At 46.4% G+C, this 18,347-nt stretch overlaps 1 protein-coding gene and 1 long non-coding RNA gene across 3 annotated transcripts in view; both read left to right on the top strand.

Moving 5' to 3' along the window:
• The window catches only part of LOC119383667 (elastin-like), a 120,516-nt gene that overhangs the window by 62,367 nt on the left and 39,802 nt on the right, over positions 1 to 18,347 (top strand). The window lies entirely within an intron of this gene.
• Positions 1 to 18,347, top strand: part of LOC119383668 (uncharacterized) — a 32,981-nt gene that overhangs the window by 7,213 nt on the left and 7,421 nt on the right. The window contains exon 2 of the long non-coding RNA XR_005181697.2: positions 9,944 to 9,979. This is a non-coding gene — a long non-coding RNA (uncharacterized LOC119383668). The remainder of the gene's footprint in view (positions 1 to 9,943; positions 9,980 to 18,347) is intronic.

Here is an 18,347-nt window from a genome sequence, read left to right as displayed (position 1 = left end):
CTGCGACACCTGTATACAGGTGTCGCATGTATCCGCTATAGAGGTGATTGCGAATTCTGTAGTGCCTTCTGTCATTGTGTTGCGATAAGAGCATAATTAACATATTAGTTCTTTGTCTGTATTCAAATGCTTTCAAGTGCTATCCTATGTTGAATAAATACCATGAAAGAAAAAAAAAGCAAAGGCGTGGCTGTGTGGTAGAACACCTGCTTGCCACGCAGAGGGCCTGGGTTCCATTCTCACTCGGACCCAACATTTTTATTATTTATTTTATTTGCAGCTTTTTCGATTTTTCAGTCACAGACAAGATGATGATTTTTCGCTCACAACCAACGGCGCCGACGCCGACGGCGGAATTTCTGCGATACGAGCTCTTTAACGCTATCGCGTTAAAACGAAACCTGTGTGCTCATCACATTTTTAAATGCGAAGCATTTATAAGCGGACCCAAGGCGCTTTGAGCTTTTCCATCTACGTATCTCTCTATCTATCCATATCTCTATCCAGCCGCCTACGTCTCGGTGCTCTAGTAATCGACTCCTTAAATTGGTGTGGACCAACATTGGCATGGGAGGGTAAGAAGATTTGACGAATATGGCTGTCTGGTCATGACATCATGACATGAATAACGCGAAAAACTTGTCGCGTACATCTTCAAATCCTTTCCTCCAGACTCGTGTGGCTCATACCCGTATACCACGGGCCGTGGTGTACGGGAACGCGCCACAGATGACTGACAGTTTATGTCTCCCCAGGAACGGCAAGAACAGGCATTGGTAATTTAAATGCGAGGGCGTTAGGAAAAACCGCCATGGGCAGCGTTGACCCGACGAATGCAAAGAATAAAACTTAGGATCCCAGCTGAAATGGAACCCAATCATTCTGCGTGGTATTCAGGTATTCTACCACAGAGCCACGCCAGGTCTATAAACTGGTTTGGAAAAACAACCTATGCTGGGGTAACGTCGGCGCAACGTCACTTGTGGTGGTAGTGCTGGCTATAAAATTTGACAAGACAGCAATAAACACTACATATGTACTCTACGATACAGCCGTCGCATCAGATTACCGTCTGTGGCTCCACTAATGGCTCCGCTTTTATAGCAGTCTAATAAACATTATATTTGTATTCGTATGGCTCAGCAAGCTATATTGAACCATTGCTCCAACCCGGAGGAATACACGAACTAAATTTACGTATGATCTTCACATGATTGCACCATAAAGAGCACTCAGTTTCGTTAATATTGACGTGGCTTCTGCAGCGAGCATTCGTGGCTTCTGCAGTGCATTCCACAGCATTATGGGGTGTCACTGACGTCATTTCAGAAGAGGTCCACACTCAGGAGACAGTCCTCGCATTCTTCGGCTGGCCTGGTGAACAAATGTTGTCACTACAGGTACAACGCTACCGGGAGGCGTTTGGAACATCGGCTTGGGGCTACCCCACACCTCCACCAGTTGCCACGTGCTACAGAATTACCTAAACTAACCAATACTGCACCGGCGGAGAGACACACACAATACTGGGTAGATGGCTGCCAACACAACAACAACAACAACTCCGAGCGAGAGCGCGCACTGTCCCAGAACATATTCTTCCATTCTTGTGGATTACTGGCTCGCGCTCGCCGTTCCTGCAGCGTTGAGCAGATGCCAATGTACTCTAACTTCAGAGATGACGTTGCGTCGCATCACAAGTTACCCTTTAAACACCAGTGTTGTCGACGTGCCTGGCAAGCCCACGATGTGCACACAGCTGCTACACTTGCGAAAACACGTCGATCCACCTTGTAACGCTTCGCTCAAAGCCACAAAATGCAGCATAGAAGTGCTCGCTGACTGCTTCGCAGAAACCGATGCCCACAAGGCGTGGGATTCGCAGTTCTTTAATGACGATAGTCTTTCTTGGGATATTTAAACGCAGAAGTTTCAGTCTGTCTGTCTGTCTGTCTGTCTGTCTGTCTGTCTGTCTGTCTGTCTGTCTGTCTGTCTGTCTGTCTGTCTGTCTGTCTGTCTGTCTGTCTGTCTGTCTGTCTGTCTGTCTGTCACACGATGCACGCACCCGGCCAAAGTTTAAGCACTTGATGAACACCCAGCCATCTTCAACTAGTAGTGTTCATACTTGTGCACATATTGTCGATCAAAAAGCAACCAGCAAAGAGCTGCATGCATCGCGTTGTTTGTCTTCGAGCCAAATGAAATCGTTCATGCCATGACATCTAGTTCACCGTATATCGCATGTTTGTCACGCACGCATGAATGCACACTCTGGTATATACCATGCTAATGTGAAGGATATTCTCGCATATAAAATGCATGACCTGTCATTTCGTCCATCACGCACTCGTGTCATGCCATGCCAATTTTGGTGTATACCCAGATAACAAAACGGCCGGAAGCGCACCATGACAGTGTCATGTAAATCATACCGTACATGACATGCATAACATGATTCGCATGATATTATCTTTCATTTATTTTCGTAATACAGTCACATCGCGCAACCTCTATTTTGGTGTATATCAAAGAGCGAAACGCCCGCGAGTAAACCATTAGTATGGCATGTAAATCATGCTTTACATGACATGGATATCGGGGTTTTCATGTAACCACCTGTCACTTATGTTCTTTGTACAGCCGCGTCGCGCAATACCATTTTTGGTGTATATCAAGCTAGCAAAACAGCCGCGATTGGACAAAGACTGTGGCATGTAAATAATGTCGTAAATGAAATGCATGTCATGATTTTCAACTTACCACCCGTCATTTATGTTTGTCATGCAGTCACGTCGCGCAATACCAGTTTTGTTGTATATCAGGCGAGCGAAAGGGCCGCGAGCGCACCATGTACGTGGCATGCAAATGATGTACGTGACTTGCATGTCATGGTTTTCATGTTACCACCTCTCATTTTTGTTCGTCGTGCAGTCGCGTCGTGCAAAACGAATTTTGATGTATATCAAGTTAGCGAAACGACCGCGAATACACCATGAGCGTGGCATGTAAATCATGACATACATGACATGCATGTCATGTTTTTCATGTTACCACCCGTTATTCATGTTCTTCATACACTCACACCGCGCAATACCAATTTTGGTGTATATCAAGCTAGCGAAACGTCCGCGAATGCACCATGAGCGTGGCATGTAAATTATGTGGTACATGACTTGCATGTCATGATTTAGATGTGGAGCATCGTATAGCGGACTTCAATCCGGTGGTGGTGGTGTGCGGCGAGACCACCCTTACTGCGCATGCGCAAGCCCTCTCCACACACCTCCTCTCCCTATCAACTCCCCTCTCTCCACCCCCTCTCCACTTTCCATTCCCCTCCCCATACCCCTCACCCTCTCCCCTTTCTCATTTCCTCCCTTTCTTCTCCCCCTCTCTCACCCCCTCTCTCCTCTTTCCCTCTCCCTTCCCCTTTTCCACTTCCCCTCTCTCCTCCCCTCTCCACTCCCACTCTGAAACGCGGGCTCTACATGCCGAAACGCTGCTTCGCATCGCCTCATGGTCCCCTTCAGCGGGAGATGGTGTGATTTTTTCATGTTACCTCCTCTCATTTATGTTCGTCATACAATAAGGTCGCGCAATACGAATTTTAGTACATATCAAGCTAGCGAAACGGCGGCGAATGCACCATGAGCGTGGCATGTAAATCATGAAATACATGACATTCATGTCATGATTTTCATGTCACCACCTCTTATTTACGTTCGTCATGCAGTCGCCTCGCACAGTACCAATTATGGTGTATATCAAGCTAGCGAAACGGCCGCGAATGCACCATGAGCGTGGCATGTAAATCATGACATACCTGACATGCATATCATGGTTTTCATGTTACCAACTGTTATTCATGCTCTTCATACAGCTTCATCACGCAATGCCAATTTTGGTGTATATCAAGCGAGCGAAGCGGCCGCGAGTGCGCCATGAGCGTGGCATGTAAATCATGTCGTACATGACATGGATGTCATGATTTGCATGTTACCACTTGTCAGTTATGTTCGTCATACAGAAATGTCTCGTTATACCAGTTTTCGTATATATCCATTAATTTAAACGGCCGCGAGCGCCCCGAGACCATGTCGTATAAATCATGCTGCACATGACATGCGCGTAATGATTTGTACGTTAGGACCTGTCATTCTCTTCGTCATTAACTGTTGTCACGCCATACCAATTTGGTGTATATGAAATCAACGGAAGCCCCACGAGAGCCTCAAGGCCGTGCAATGTAAATCATGCTATTCATGACATGCATGTCATTGTTTTCACGTTATGACCTGTCATTTATGTTCGTAATACGGTCATGTTATGCCATACCAAGTTTGGTATAAATCCGTTTAACGAAACGGCCAGGAAAGCACACAGTCGTAGGCGGCTAGATAGATAGATAGATAGATAGATAGATAGATAGATAGATAGATAGATAGATAGATAGATAGATAGATAGATAGATAGATAGATAGATAGATAGATAGATAGATAGATAGATAGATAGATAGATAGATAGATAGATAGATAGATAGAAAAGTCACAGTTTCGCCGCAAGGGCGAAGCAATGAATGCGATAGCAAGAAACTTATACGAAGTGAGGCTCGCCAATGGAGAGAGAGAGAAATAACATTTATTCATGCAGTTTGAACAGCGCTCCTGTTCCAAAGGCGGCCGAAGCAGCGAAGGAAACTAGCGTGCTTCAAGTGCCGAGCTGACACTTCTGTTTGTTCGTTTAGCGGCGTCCCTTGAGCTCGAGTGACTTTCGTACGCTCCGTAACATGAGCGCGGACACCACGGTGAAAGCTTGTAACATCCCTCTTCCCTCACCACGAGAAAAGCGCGCGAGCAGACAGCAGAAGGGCAAGGTTCTCTCTGCGCAAATATAAGAAGAAACGAGCGAGCTCGCCGACCGCTTTTAAATGCGCCCGTCGCGCTCCTCGCGCCATCTCGGTGGTAATGAAGAAACGCTTATAAGCGCCGGCCGTCTCAGAGTCCGTCCAACGGTGAAGGGTGTGTATATAACGCTCGCCGTTAACTACGTGGAGGATCTGCGTTTCGTGGCGTAGTGGTTAGCGCCCCTTGCTGCGGAGCAAGAGGTCCCTGGTTCGATTCCGCTCCTCGGAAGCATTTTACTGAACTATTTTTGGGGGGCTTTTATATATATATACATACTTATACATATACGGTGCATGACACGATGGCAAAATCTAGCCGAGACTGTCCATATAATTGCTATCGCAATAATAGATAGATAGATACGCTCAAAGTCGTAGAAGTTCGCTAAGAAATGCTTCGCATTTAAAAGCAAATGTTATGCATATCTGAGGCGCAACATCAATACGTATTAGGTGGTGTGTTCCTACACTAGAAAATACATAGTTACGTAATTATAATGGTCCTAGTGTTTCTTAGGCTGCGCTGAAATGGTGGCAGAAACGGCCGGCCGAAGACTATCGCCTTTCGACGACATTTGCAGCGTAGTACGCAGATAAGTGGCCTTTTTTTTTTCTTCCGCTCTTCACTCCCCTTTTGCCTGAAGGCTCTCCACGGTTCCGCATTCGCCAAGCGCTCACGTCATGTTAGCGCGGCGGTGTATGGTGGCCGGCACGTGCCATTTCACTGCTGCTAGCGGTTGTATTCCGGAAGTTGGTTAAACAAGAGGACTAGGTTGAACCCATAGAGTTCTGAACAGTGAATGTTTGCCGGTAACATGAATAACGGCCTCAAGCTGCCATCGCAAGCGAAATTCGAGGGTAAATAGTGTTCATATAGGTGCCGATTTTGAAAATGGGCACTTTTAGACATTTAGGCACAAACGACAAAAATAGGCATTTATAGGCACTATAAAAATCTATAAAGGCCCTTCTTAACCTCTATGTCATGCTCATATATCAAGATTGGGCGATGGGAACGCAAGGAACATATTAGGCACTTGCCGAAAATCCGTTCTCTTTAGTGGTGACCTTCAGTCGGTGGTTACATCACTTAGCGAACAATTTGAACTAAACGGAGGAGGGCTTAACTTCACCGAAGAATTGCTTCAGAATGACGGAATACAATTTTCAGACATTTACTTAACCTTTCAGAAAACCACGTTTGCTTGCCACATTATCCTAGACCTTCTAAACCGCTGTTAAACATCTCGTCGAAACATTCTAAGGTTGTGTCACGTATCTCGGGAGCGCTTGCAATGTCGGAGTGGAGTTGGGAGAGAGAGAGATGAGCGAGACTTGGGAGACACCGTGGTGGCACTGCAAACAAAACTTTATCGTACACACCACGGCAAACCAAAACAAACACGCACTCAAAATTTACAACAAAAATTCAACAAGTGCAAACATGCTGAGTTAGTGCGCAATCGCTAACACTACAAAACATTCGAGCTATGTCTAGCTCCTCTCTACTCGAGCGCCTGGCCACTATGGCCTCTCAGTTAGTCGCGCTACTCATGGAACGTTCTTACTCCGTTCGTGGAGTCCGCTGACTCAATCGAGTTCCAAAGTCGACACCCAGTCCCGTCGTCGCAGCTCCTGTCGACGTCTCCGGGCCGTCGCCGTCGATCAGACGCCTCGCTGATCGTCCTCCTCGCCGATGCTTCCTTCCTTTCGGAGAACACCGGTCTCTCCCAGTTAGGCCTAACTCCTGGCCTCCCCTTGGTGCCACCGGGTCGAACTGTCGACGTGGCTGTCCGGTGATCGTCGGTGGGTCGCCGTCATCTTGCCGAGCTGTGGTAGTGCCGCAGGTGCCACGAGAACTGCGTGATGAGGCTGCCGCAAGCCCGGGACGCCTCGCTCGGTAGACCCCGAGGTCGACGGCCACCCTCCCGGGGCATGCACAACGCTGCCTCCAGAACTCAGCCTGCTGTTCCCGTCGCGGACGCGACGCTGGCCTGCCCCACCTTGCTCCTCGACGACTCCACCGAACAATGACCAACTCTTCTTCCGTGGTCTCCCATCTCAGCTCGGGTCGCGTGGCACGCGCCTTTCTCCGGCCAATGGCTTGCGTCGACGTGGCGGGGGTGCACACCATCGGGTACTTTTCCACTCCCCGCACACCATCGACGCCTTGCGCTGTCCGGCGCGCGCCCTGTGCCCCTTTATTCATGACAGGTTGTAGAAAATGGTATAGCCCTGTCATGCCTTAGTCTTAATAATAATATCTGGGGTTTAACGTCCCAAAACCACGATACGATTTGAGGGACGCCGTAGTGGAGGTGTCGCCGGAAATTTCAACCATCTCCGGTTCTTCAACGTGCACCTAAATCTAAGCACACGGGCCTCAAACGTTTTCGCCTCCATCGAAAATACAGCCGCCGCGGCCGGGATTCGATCCCGTGAAATTCGGGTCAGCAGTCGAGCCCCATAGCCACTAGACCATCGTGGCGGGGCTTCCTTAGTCTTCTCTCACTAAGTCATGTAAGCGCAAAATGAATGCTAGCTTTAACGCATAGGCTGCGCGTCTTTTAGGTGGAGGTGATCCACGCGTGACAGTGGCCACTGACGCTGAACGCTTAAAGAAGTTCATGTTGTAAAATCTGAGCATGGTTTCAGAAAGCGATAGGAAAAAGCGTGTTTTCGGTATTCCTTACGTTCATTGCGTGCCTCATATGCTAAATAAAGAAAGAGGGGGGGGGGGTAGATACGGCGTTAATATTGTTTTTACGGCTGCCAATAAGCTAGGTAAGATATGTGCTGCCGTACAGAGAAAGAAATAGCGTGTGATAGACAAGAGGAGGACTGAGATTTGTTTCGCGAAATATACCAACAAATTTACTACGTGCGGTACGTGTGTGGTGTATAAGATGGCCTCTGGCTGCGACCGCTTTTACGTAGGGCAAACGGGTGGCTGTGTTAACCAGATATTAATGGAACATAAGAGATCGCTAACCGGGGGCTCACAATTTAATCTGTAGTTACATTGTCGAGAATGCAAGTGAACACCAAAATTCGATGAATGCGCGATTTTTTAACGGCGAAGAAATGAAGTGGTTGAGGCCTGGCACATGGACAATAGCGGTAGCGCATGCGTGAGCCAACCATCGATTAATCTGCATAAAGAAGTAATGAAGCGTCCGAATATTTATCTCTCACGTAGACCGCCACGCGTACCGGATAAATAGGTTCGGCTATTGTATGGGCATACGCAGATAAGTTTTCGTGCCCTGTTTCTTTCCCGCCGTTGTGCGCCTCTTCAGTTGTTAGTCGGGCGTTTGTGGTGTTTTGACTTCTATCTTGTGTCCGTGTCTGCACGCCCTGTCTCTTTAACAGCAAGTCAAGCTAAACTATCTAGGAAACTGGTGTGAAGGAAAACTGAAACAGTAATGCATCTGCGACGAAGGGGATCCTCATGCAATGATTGTAAACGCTAATGAAGAGCCCCTTGCTGGTATTCGATACCTACGCGCAGTTTCCCACGACCGATTAAGAAACGTCGCAAGTCAATAACACGTAAATGTTAAGAAAACGTTTCTTTTTTCCAACAAATAACTTGAGCGAGTCTGATCACAGGAGTATTAGTAAATAAGGTCGAAATACGTATAATTTCAGAGGAATACTGCAACAGTGAACCTTACGAACGGCTTACTGTATTGGGGAACTGCGGCTGTGCGTGTGTTCCCACAAATAAGAGCCACTCACAAAGAGTGAAAGAAACAATACGATGACAAAGAAGCATGCACAACAAGGCAGTGGTGTTGAATTAACTATAATAGTCATTGTGAAATTTGTTTTACTTTTACAACAAAGATGTCTATAGATGGTTTCAAGACTGCGATAGTAGCAGCAGGTGTTGTACCCCAAGAATTTTCCGGTTCTTCATTTATCACTCTCTAGTACTGAAGCGGACAGCATGTTTTAAGTTACGTTAGAGTAAGGAAAGACCTTTTTTCCGCCTTCGGGTAAAAGGAAGGTGCGTAAGTTAAGGACTAACTCTTATAATGTTGGGTATAGATTAGAAACATCTTTATTTGAAATATTTCGCTAGGCACAGGGTTATAAGTGTTGAAAATCTGCGGGCTACCCGCCAAGGCTTTTGTTCCTCGCCAATGCTACATCAGTGCACGAAACCGGAAGCCGTCCAGGGTCTGTGTTTGTAAACAGCGAAACCGTCTATACATATAATCCTATGTGGCAGAGAAATTCGGCAGGCCCCACTACTCACTGTAGGTCCACTAAAAAGGAAGAGGTCGTAGGCGTGCAAGAAACGTATGCACCACAGAATTTGCGGTAACTTCTCTGCTCATCACCGGTCGACTAAAAGTGAAGGCAACACACTGTCGTCAAAGAAACACCAACCTGTGGCAAAAATACCTATGCTACTCAATGGAAAATTTTAAAGAAACATGCGCTGACTTCAAAAGGGCCTTTCTGGACCGACATTTCGGGTTTAGTTTAAGGGTATGGCTAAGGTCTGAGATTCTGCGGTACCTCTGTGTCATGCGCTAAAGAGCTTCGCTCGTCATCAAACTTAACAGAGTGGGATGACTCGGCTATTTTCGCTGCATTTACTTTCCTTGCAATATTTTTTTCTTCTGAATATAACTAAACTTAGGGAATTGTATGTGATCCTTACTTGCGTGAATTTTACCTCTCTTACGCCGCGCATACTGTTTCTTTCTTCGACTTCACGAGTTTTGTGAATAATGTGGTGAGTGCATGAATAATGTTAGTGCATGACTAGAGTGTGTTAGTTTTAAAGGGTTAGTGTTGACGTCATGTCCAGCGCTACTGCTGGACATGACGTCAACACTAACCCTTTAAAGCTAACACGCCAAGGATGACAAGGCGCCTTTGACAGATAGGTCCACCTATCGAAAGGTCGGCCAGCGTGCTCTGAGGCACTTTCTCCTGTTTGAAACCCATCCCACTCCGTGTATCTATCTGTTGGATCCCTTCATGACCCAGCAGAAAATATGTACGTTACATCTCTTTCACAGATAATGAAGGATCTAATGGAACTGCAGCAGCTCCCGGTAAGTGTGTCTCGCTCTTAATTTAGCAAATCAATTCGTATTTGTTCTAAAACAGCATTCGTGCTGCAATATTCTCATCTATATGACTTTTCACTCAATTACTTACAATATTTAAAAAAAATCACAGCATATCCACGGGGTGAATGATGATGAGTGGGGCGAAGCTACGGAGGGAATCATCTGTAAACCGTGAAACTCTTCCGTGAAATGCGCCCAGTACATAATATAAAGAGTGTGAAACATCGTGTATATATTAAACATCAAACTTTTATTGTACTGTTGGTTTACGTGGTCCCTTCATTATCACTTGTGATCGGTGAAATGCAAGGAAGAAGTCCGCTCCCGAGCGAAAGAGCGCCAAGAGCGACCGCATTCCCCGCTCGCCCTGTGCGAATTAAAGGCAAGGCTAGAGGGAAGACAGGACGCGCGTTCCACGACGCGAGGTCGGTAGCATGCCCAACGAAAGCCAACGGAACGCGATCGTGCAAGTGCTCCGGCTTCGCATCGCCTCATGGTTCCATTTAGCGTCCCAAAACCAAACATATTGCTCAAGGTGTGCCTTGCGTTTTTTCGTAGAAATAATTTCTTTATCATGTACATTAAGACGAAAAGTTGAAAGCTCACTAGAGTGTATCGCCCGCAAAGTATGTCTTTTAGTGTGATTTAACTCTCGTACGGCAGGGTCCTCGCGCCGTTGCCGGTCCACCTCGCCCGTTGACGATCGGGCGAGGTGGCTACATGCAACTACTACTACTACACTTTAAGAAAAACATCTGGCGTTCTTTCGTTCTGCTTTTACAAAACATCTGGCGTCTTTCGTTGGTTTATTTCATCAATCAACGGCGTTTTGAACAAAATTTTTTATTGTTTAATCACGCCACAGGAGAAATCTCACCAGGCACTACCTTGGAGGTAAACAATGGCTGCTAATGGCAATGAGAGACAGAAGAAGTCGGCTTTTAGCTAACACTTACACTTCTACTTCTACTAACGTTTCCTACTGGAACATGCCAATGGCTGCTAATGGGGAATGAGAGACAGAAGAATTCGGCTTTTAGTTAACGCGCACGCTGCGAATTTTTTATTGTTCAACAACGCACAGGAGAAATCTCCCACCGGCACCACCTTGGAGGTCAAAGCGTAAGACTTGTTACTCACTACTACGACCACGACGACTACGAGGGACGAACGGGTGCCGCCTTAAGGAGCTTCGCCCCTAAAAAACAAAAACACTTACATCCCTATTGCTCGTTGAATGTTTAACATGCAAGACTGCTGTATTGCGTGCGCCGTAGGCCAATCTATGTGCATCGATAAGAGAACGACGCGCTTTAAAATGTGCATTAAAGGGACCCTCTAACACTTTTCCTGACCTCATTGTTTTACAGTTTTTACTTTCGGGTTGCGTAAACTGGAGGCTGAAGAGATTAGTGCAGCAAGAACGGCAGCGGTAGGGGCACGCAGTCCGAAGTTATTCAGCCTAGAACACTCAAAATACAATAAAATGGAGGCCTACCCTCAACTCGATTCTCGCGGGGTCACCTGACCACGTTTCACTCGCCCTGTGACGTCTGATGGCGCCCCAATGAAATGAACTGAAAGATCCTACGTACGGGAAGCTTGCATACAATGTTGGCCATTCTTTCCACCGTATTGATGACGCCGTTGCGATAGTAACAAACAATGTGGTGCATTAAGAGTGAAGTGCGCGTGCGAAACGAGGCAGATCGTGAACGCCTCTATCACGTTTTCTAGCTTTAGTCGTGTTTCTTGTTGCGACGGCGTCTATATCAACGCTCTTACATTTTTAGGGGCGAAGCTCCTTAAGGCGGCACCCGTTCGTCCCTCGTAGCCGTAGTCGTAGTGCGTAACCAGTCTTACGCTTTGACCTCCAAAGTTGTGCCGGTGGGAGATTTTTCCTGTGCGTTGTTGAAGAATAAAAAATTCGCAGCGGTAGCTAAAAGCCGACTTCTTCTGTCTCTCATTCCCATTAGCAGCCATTCTTTACCTCCAAGGTAGTGCCTGGTGAGATTTCTCCTGTGCGTGATTAAACAATAAAAATTTTGTTCAAAACGCCGTTGATTGATGAAATAAACCAACGAAAGACGCCAGATGTTTTGTAAAAGCAAAACGGAATAACGCCAGATGTTTCTAAAGCAAAACGAAAAGACGCCAGCTGCTTAAAGGGCCCCTCACCAGGTTTGACAATTTTGAGCTGACGAGCGCAATCCATGCACTAGGCGTTCACCATTACGTCTGCCAAAATTTGCAACGCTACGCGCCGCGTAAATGGGTCAAATTTCAAGCTGAACGCTGCTTGCCCTTCTTCTCGCGTCCACGCGCCCAGAGAATGAGGGGATGACGTGCATGAGAGAATGGCCCTACGTAGATGGTAGTGCTGTGACGTCGCTCCTCTACGTAGACGAGTGTGCTCTGACGTCGCCAACAGTAGCACGTGACACTGCGATAATTATTTGACACGGCGCGTAGTTTTTGTAATTTGTTGCTTGAATGGATGAATAAAACTTGAGAGCAATAATAAAACACACAAACGGAATGTGTGCGTTTTCTTTTTTTTAATTTTTACTGCGAATCGCAGCGAGATTCGAGACTAATCTACCTCCGTTTCGCACGCATTCGTGTTCTCGCGCTTTGCGCATCGTGCAGACGCCACCCTTTACAACGAAACTAATTTTCTACTGCGTTCCAGCGCTCATTAAGCTCATTTATCCTCCCGCGTCTAACTAGATGTTCATGCGGCACACTGCTAGTCTCGCGTCCGTACAAATGTTGCAGCTTTCGTGCTCAGTAATAGGTTGAAAGCCAAGTGATCGGCGAGGGCGCATTCGGCATAACTTGCAGAGATGAAGCGCAAAGAACGCCGCCACAACACCGCTCGCGTCTCGGGGGCTCGGGCTGGTTCGGGCGCGTCATGCGCTCGTGACATTCTGTGCGTATGACGTGTTCATGCGTATGCGTTATGTGATCCTTCCGCTCGCGTGCCGAAGAGGGCAGGGAAGGGTTTTGGCTTGCGAAGGCTACACGGGGCGAGCGGCGAGGGTTTGCAGCTCGCCTCCTCGCATCATGGTTTCGCGCCGCTACAAATTATTGTTTTTCTCAGCTTCTAACCGACCGATTAGAAAAATTCTTGCGGCATAATGCTCTTTATTGGGCTCGCAACAACTTGCAATGTGTAACTAAAATTCGTTAGGTCACCTGGTGAGGGGCCCTTTAACGAAAGACGCCAGATGTTTTCTAAAGCAATGGTTTTTCTAAACAATGAAAATTCACAGCGTACATGTAAATTAAAGTGAGGCTGCAAGTCGTCATAACTCGTCGAACCTTTAGTATAAACGCGCCCGATCTCACGTCGGTGATGATGTACTGGGCAGAGTTCACGGAAGATTCACGGTTTACCGATGAACCTCCGCAGCTTCGCCCACTCATCATCATTCACTCCGTGGATATGCTGTGATTTTTTTCCCTTTAGTTTCTACAAACAACGGCGCCTGGAGCGTCCCGAGCGCGTTTCCCTCCATCGCCGTGGCGTTCGGCGCATTCTTTGCCGGGCGCTGCAGTTTTAAAGCTGAAATGTCTAATGGCATCTTCGGCTGGCGGCACTCGTGGCGTATTCTGCGCACTCGTGCGGTGCCGTACGTTCGTCTGGGCACCACGCGTGCGGTGCCGCATGTTCGGCTGGGCCGGCCACGAAACGAGTGCACGCCAGCGCGCCACCGCAGAGATCGACGGTGGAGCGTGGTGCAATCCCGTCGTTCAGCGCGCGCTGGCAGACGACGCTGCGACGTTCCATCAACGCAGGCGAAATTCACAGCTGTCTCTGCAGCAGAACACGGCCGGACTGGAGGTAAAACATGCGTGCGCTGTAAATCGTCCGGCTGTGCTCACACAAGGCTACTTTTGCTGTCGGGATTTCACCGCAGAGCAAAAACGATGCAGAAACTACCAACCTTCGTCGAGTTTGTGCAAATCTGACGCAGCAAAAGCGCGTGTTAGTGCAGGCAAGTACACGCTGGACGCACAGCGTCTCGCAAGCGTCTCTAATCGTCTGGTTTTCCGTCGTTCGCGCTCTCAATTCCAGTGCAAATCCGCCATTGCAAAATGTCGTCTGCTGAATTTCGACTGCTGTGCGCGTCTAGCAGACGGCGCTGCTGTCTCAGATTCGAGTTCCCTGGCTCACACGTTCGTCTGGGCCGTAGCGGGGCCTGAAACTCGGGCGGTGTTTGACGTAACTTCGCTTCCACCGCCACGGTGCCAGTGCGGCTCAGCCGAAGATGCCATAAGATCGTCTGTCTAGTTGGTGTTCAGTGAAAAAAGAATGCTGAAGAAAAACTAAACCCAATAATAACCCCTTTTGTGATGCAACGCCGCTATTACTTCTAACGTTACATTTATCCAATCATAGGCCAGCGCTCATCTTCGTCATTTCCGCCCGCAATAGTTCTGGCGAGCGCCACTACGCGTTGCTGCGGTAAGCAGCGATGTAGGCGCTTCAAAAAAAGTGTTCGAGGGCCCCTTTAAAGCTTAGTATATATATATATATATATATATATATATATATATATAATATATATATATATATATATATATATATATATATATATAGACATATATATATATATATGTATATATATATGTATATATATAGAGAGAGAGATAGAGAGAGAGAGAGGAGGAGGAGGAGTGCTCGATTTTTTTCATGCAATCCCGTTGCAATAACCAAATTGCTTGTGTACACGCCTGTTTGCGAAAGTTATCCTGTTCTCAAAATTAAAGGCGAGGTATAAGTTGAAATATTTTCCTTCTTTAAAATGATGAAGAGCTGATCCTCACATACCATAAAAGCTAAATTATTGTTTAGTGCACTCACAGCATATGCAATTTATTTATTGAATTGCGACTCACATAGTAGAAACAGAAAGTCGACAGAAATTCTACGCATGAAATATATAGATGAGGTTACATAGTTAGGTGGAGGGGAAGCGCTAACGTGTGCAGAAAAAGCGATATTTAGAAACGTTGCATGCAGTTTTCAGAATGTTAGTATTAAGAAGTAGGCGCATGCCTACCTATGCATTCTCTTATAGTGCTACAAGCTGTGGACATTTCTGAGCCATACCTGGCAAGAACGCAGTACACTGTTTACGTATTTTTTAAATGCCAAGCATTTCTTAGCCAACTTCTGCGACTTTGAGCATATCTATCTATCTATCTATCTATCTATCTATCTATCTATCTATCTATCTATCTATCTATCTATCTATCTATCTATCTATCTATCTATCTATCTATCTATCTATCTATCGATGTAGGCGCATACGACTTTGAGCTCTTCTGGCCGTTTCGTTAGTGGTATGTATCTCAAAATTGCAATGACATAACATGACCGTCTTACGAACATAAATAACAGGTCATAACATGGAAATCATGATAAGCATGTCATGAACAGCATGGTTTACATGCCACGGCGTTGGGGCTCTTGTGGCCGATTCGTTAATTCGATATATACCAAAATTGGTATTGCGTGACAATAATGTATGACAAACACAAGTGAAGATCCTAATGTGCAAATCATGGCATGCATGTCATGTACACCATGATTTATATTACATGGTCTCTGGGCGTTCGTGGCTGTTTAAATGAATGGAAACGTACCAAAACTGGTGTGATGAGACATTTCTGAATTACGAACATAACTGACAGATGGTAACATGAAAATTGTGACATACGTGTCATGCAGGACATCATTTACCTGCCGCGCTCATGGTGCACTCACGGCCGTATCGCTGGCTTTATATAGACCAAAACTGGTATTGCGCGACGACACTGTATGATGAACGTAAATCAGAGGTGATAACGTGAAAATCATGAGATGGAAGTCATGTACGTCATGATAACATGAAAGTGTCATGGCGGGCTTCGAGCCGTTTTGTTAACTGGATATATACCAAAGTTTGTATAGCATGACACTAGTGCGTAATGAACATAAATGACAGGTCATGCATTGTATATTCCGGAATGTACGTTTCGCTAGCATGGCATTAAACGGATTGTACATGTATGCATACATGTCGCGCATGCGATATATAGTGAACTAGATGCCATGGCATGAATGACTTCACTTGTCTCAAGACAAGCGAGGCGATGTAGCAGCACTCTGCCGGCTGTTTCGCATTACATCGATTACCACAGTGCGTGGGATCTGCCGTTTTTTAAATGCGAAGCATTTCTTATCGAACGTGGATGGATAGTGGTGATAAGTTATTTCATTTTTCAATATAATTTCTTTAGCTTGTTTTTTAAATGCCTCTAGAGAAACATCACACTGTATGCTATTATTCAATTCATTAACTATTTGCATTGATTGGTATTCCATAGTTTGCTTTCCATAATTTGTCCTAGTTCTGCGTAGAATGAAGAAAAATTGCTTAGTCGCTGCTTCCGTACTTCAAAAAATTATGATGATTTATAGCGTAGTGGGTTCCTCGCAAGTGCACTTCTATTGGTTGCGAAGGAAGCCCATAACGCTCCCATGATCCGTTTGCTCAGGGTCTCAATAAGGTTAATTCCCTCTCTCTATCTCATTCGCACGTTAGCGTATGTTATAATGCGTGGTGGGAGGGTGAAATAACAACCGAGCATCACGCAATGTGAATTACGTAACAAGTGGGTCCTTTAAAGCTCCCAACCCATTACAAAGGGATCAGCCATACTTCTTCATCGTTATCAACCGTCCCATCCAGAAATTGCTCATAATGCCTTACAGAAGGTACCTCGCTTCTGCGCAGAATTACGAGTAATGTCGTGGTGGCTGCTTCCCAACTTCACAAAAATTATGATTTGTGGCGTAGTGGGTACGTTTCTAGTGTACTTGTATCAGTAGCCACAAGAGAATTTATAACGGGCTCTAGAAATGCCGCTCTTCGAGCTTTCGCTGTGACTGTGCTGCGCTTTCCGCGCAGGCCTGGCGTTTTTTGTTACGGGGACGTTAGTTTGAAGCGCAAGATATTCATGATAAAACAAAGTGCTGGTTTTGTGTTCAGACCCGAACGGTTCGCACACTAAAGAATCAGAACTCCTCTGTTCTTGCAGGTGCCTAAATGTGCAGGTGGTTAGGGCAGGCATTTGTGAGAGCAGGTGACATAAGCACATATTTTGTGAGGACTGCGTAGTTAATTGTAATGTTTTAGATGCGAAGTATCTTAAGGCGGAGCTCAATCCGGTGGTGGTGGTGTGCGGCGTGACCACTCTTACTGCGCATGCGCATACCCTTTCCACACACCTCCTCTCCACTCACCCTCTCCCCTTCCCCTCTCCCCTTCCCCTCTCCCTCCCCCTCACATATACCCCTCTCCCCTCCCCTTTCCACTCTTTCTCTGAACGCGGGCTAGACATGCCGAAATTCTCTCCTGCGCAACGCCGCGATGAGCTCGAGTGCATGCGCGTCCCCTCCCCTTCTCTCTCCTCTCCTACGCTGCCCCCCTCTCGCCCGCCTGTCGACCGCGTTCCCCGCTCGCCCTGTGAGAATTAACGGCCAGGCTAGATGAAAGATACGACGCGCGTAGCGTCCCTCTTCGCGTTCCACGACGCGAGGTCGGTAGCATGCCCAACGAACGCCAACGGAACGCGATCGTGCAAGTGTTCCGGCTTCGCATCGCCTCATGGTCCCCTTTAGCGGGAGATGGTGTAATTTTACATACCCTTCGTGTTCTCGTAGAAAGCTACATGTGTGTAAGCATCAAAATCAGTCATTCAAAACTTGGTGCACACTTATTTGTTTTGAGAACAGAGTGAGGTGTGTGCAGATAATCACAGTCATAGGGGAGTGCCAACAAGATTGCAGTTTCACGAAAATAATATATTGCTGTGAGGTTGCGACTGTGAACAATGCAGCAGTCCAACCGGTAAAGTATAGTCTAGAATAGATTTGAGCACAAAGGGAAGAGGCACACGAAGACAAGACGACTAAACGAGTTGGTAGTGGGCGCTTGTTTAGTCGTCTTGTCTTCTTGTGTCTTGTCCTTTTGTGCTCAAATTTATTCTAGACTGAACCAACGCACCAAGCAGAGCATTTTACTACGGCAAAGTATAAATAGAAAGGGCATTGTACAAATTTTTCTTTAGCCACAGAGGAATAAGTGATCCAATTCTGTATAGGCAACCTACCGTTCGCGCAAGTTGCTTAACAGAACCATTAATGTGAACATTCTATGCTAAGTCTTCACTGAACCATACCCCGAGGAATTTCTGGCGTTTTTCCTCCTTTATAGTGTTTCCGTCAAAGCTTATCTTTATTCATATTTTACATGTTTATTTAATGGGCGGAATATAATATATGTCGTCTTCTTGG

Source organism: Rhipicephalus sanguineus, chromosome 2, assembly GCF_013339695.2.
Source record: "Rhipicephalus sanguineus isolate Rsan-2018 chromosome 2, BIME_Rsan_1.4, whole genome shotgun sequence".
Lineage (NCBI taxonomy): Eukaryota > Metazoa > Arthropoda > Arachnida > Ixodida > Ixodidae > Rhipicephalus > Rhipicephalus sanguineus.
Note: the sequence above shows the minus strand (reverse complement) of the source record. Positions and strands in the feature narration are given on the sequence as shown.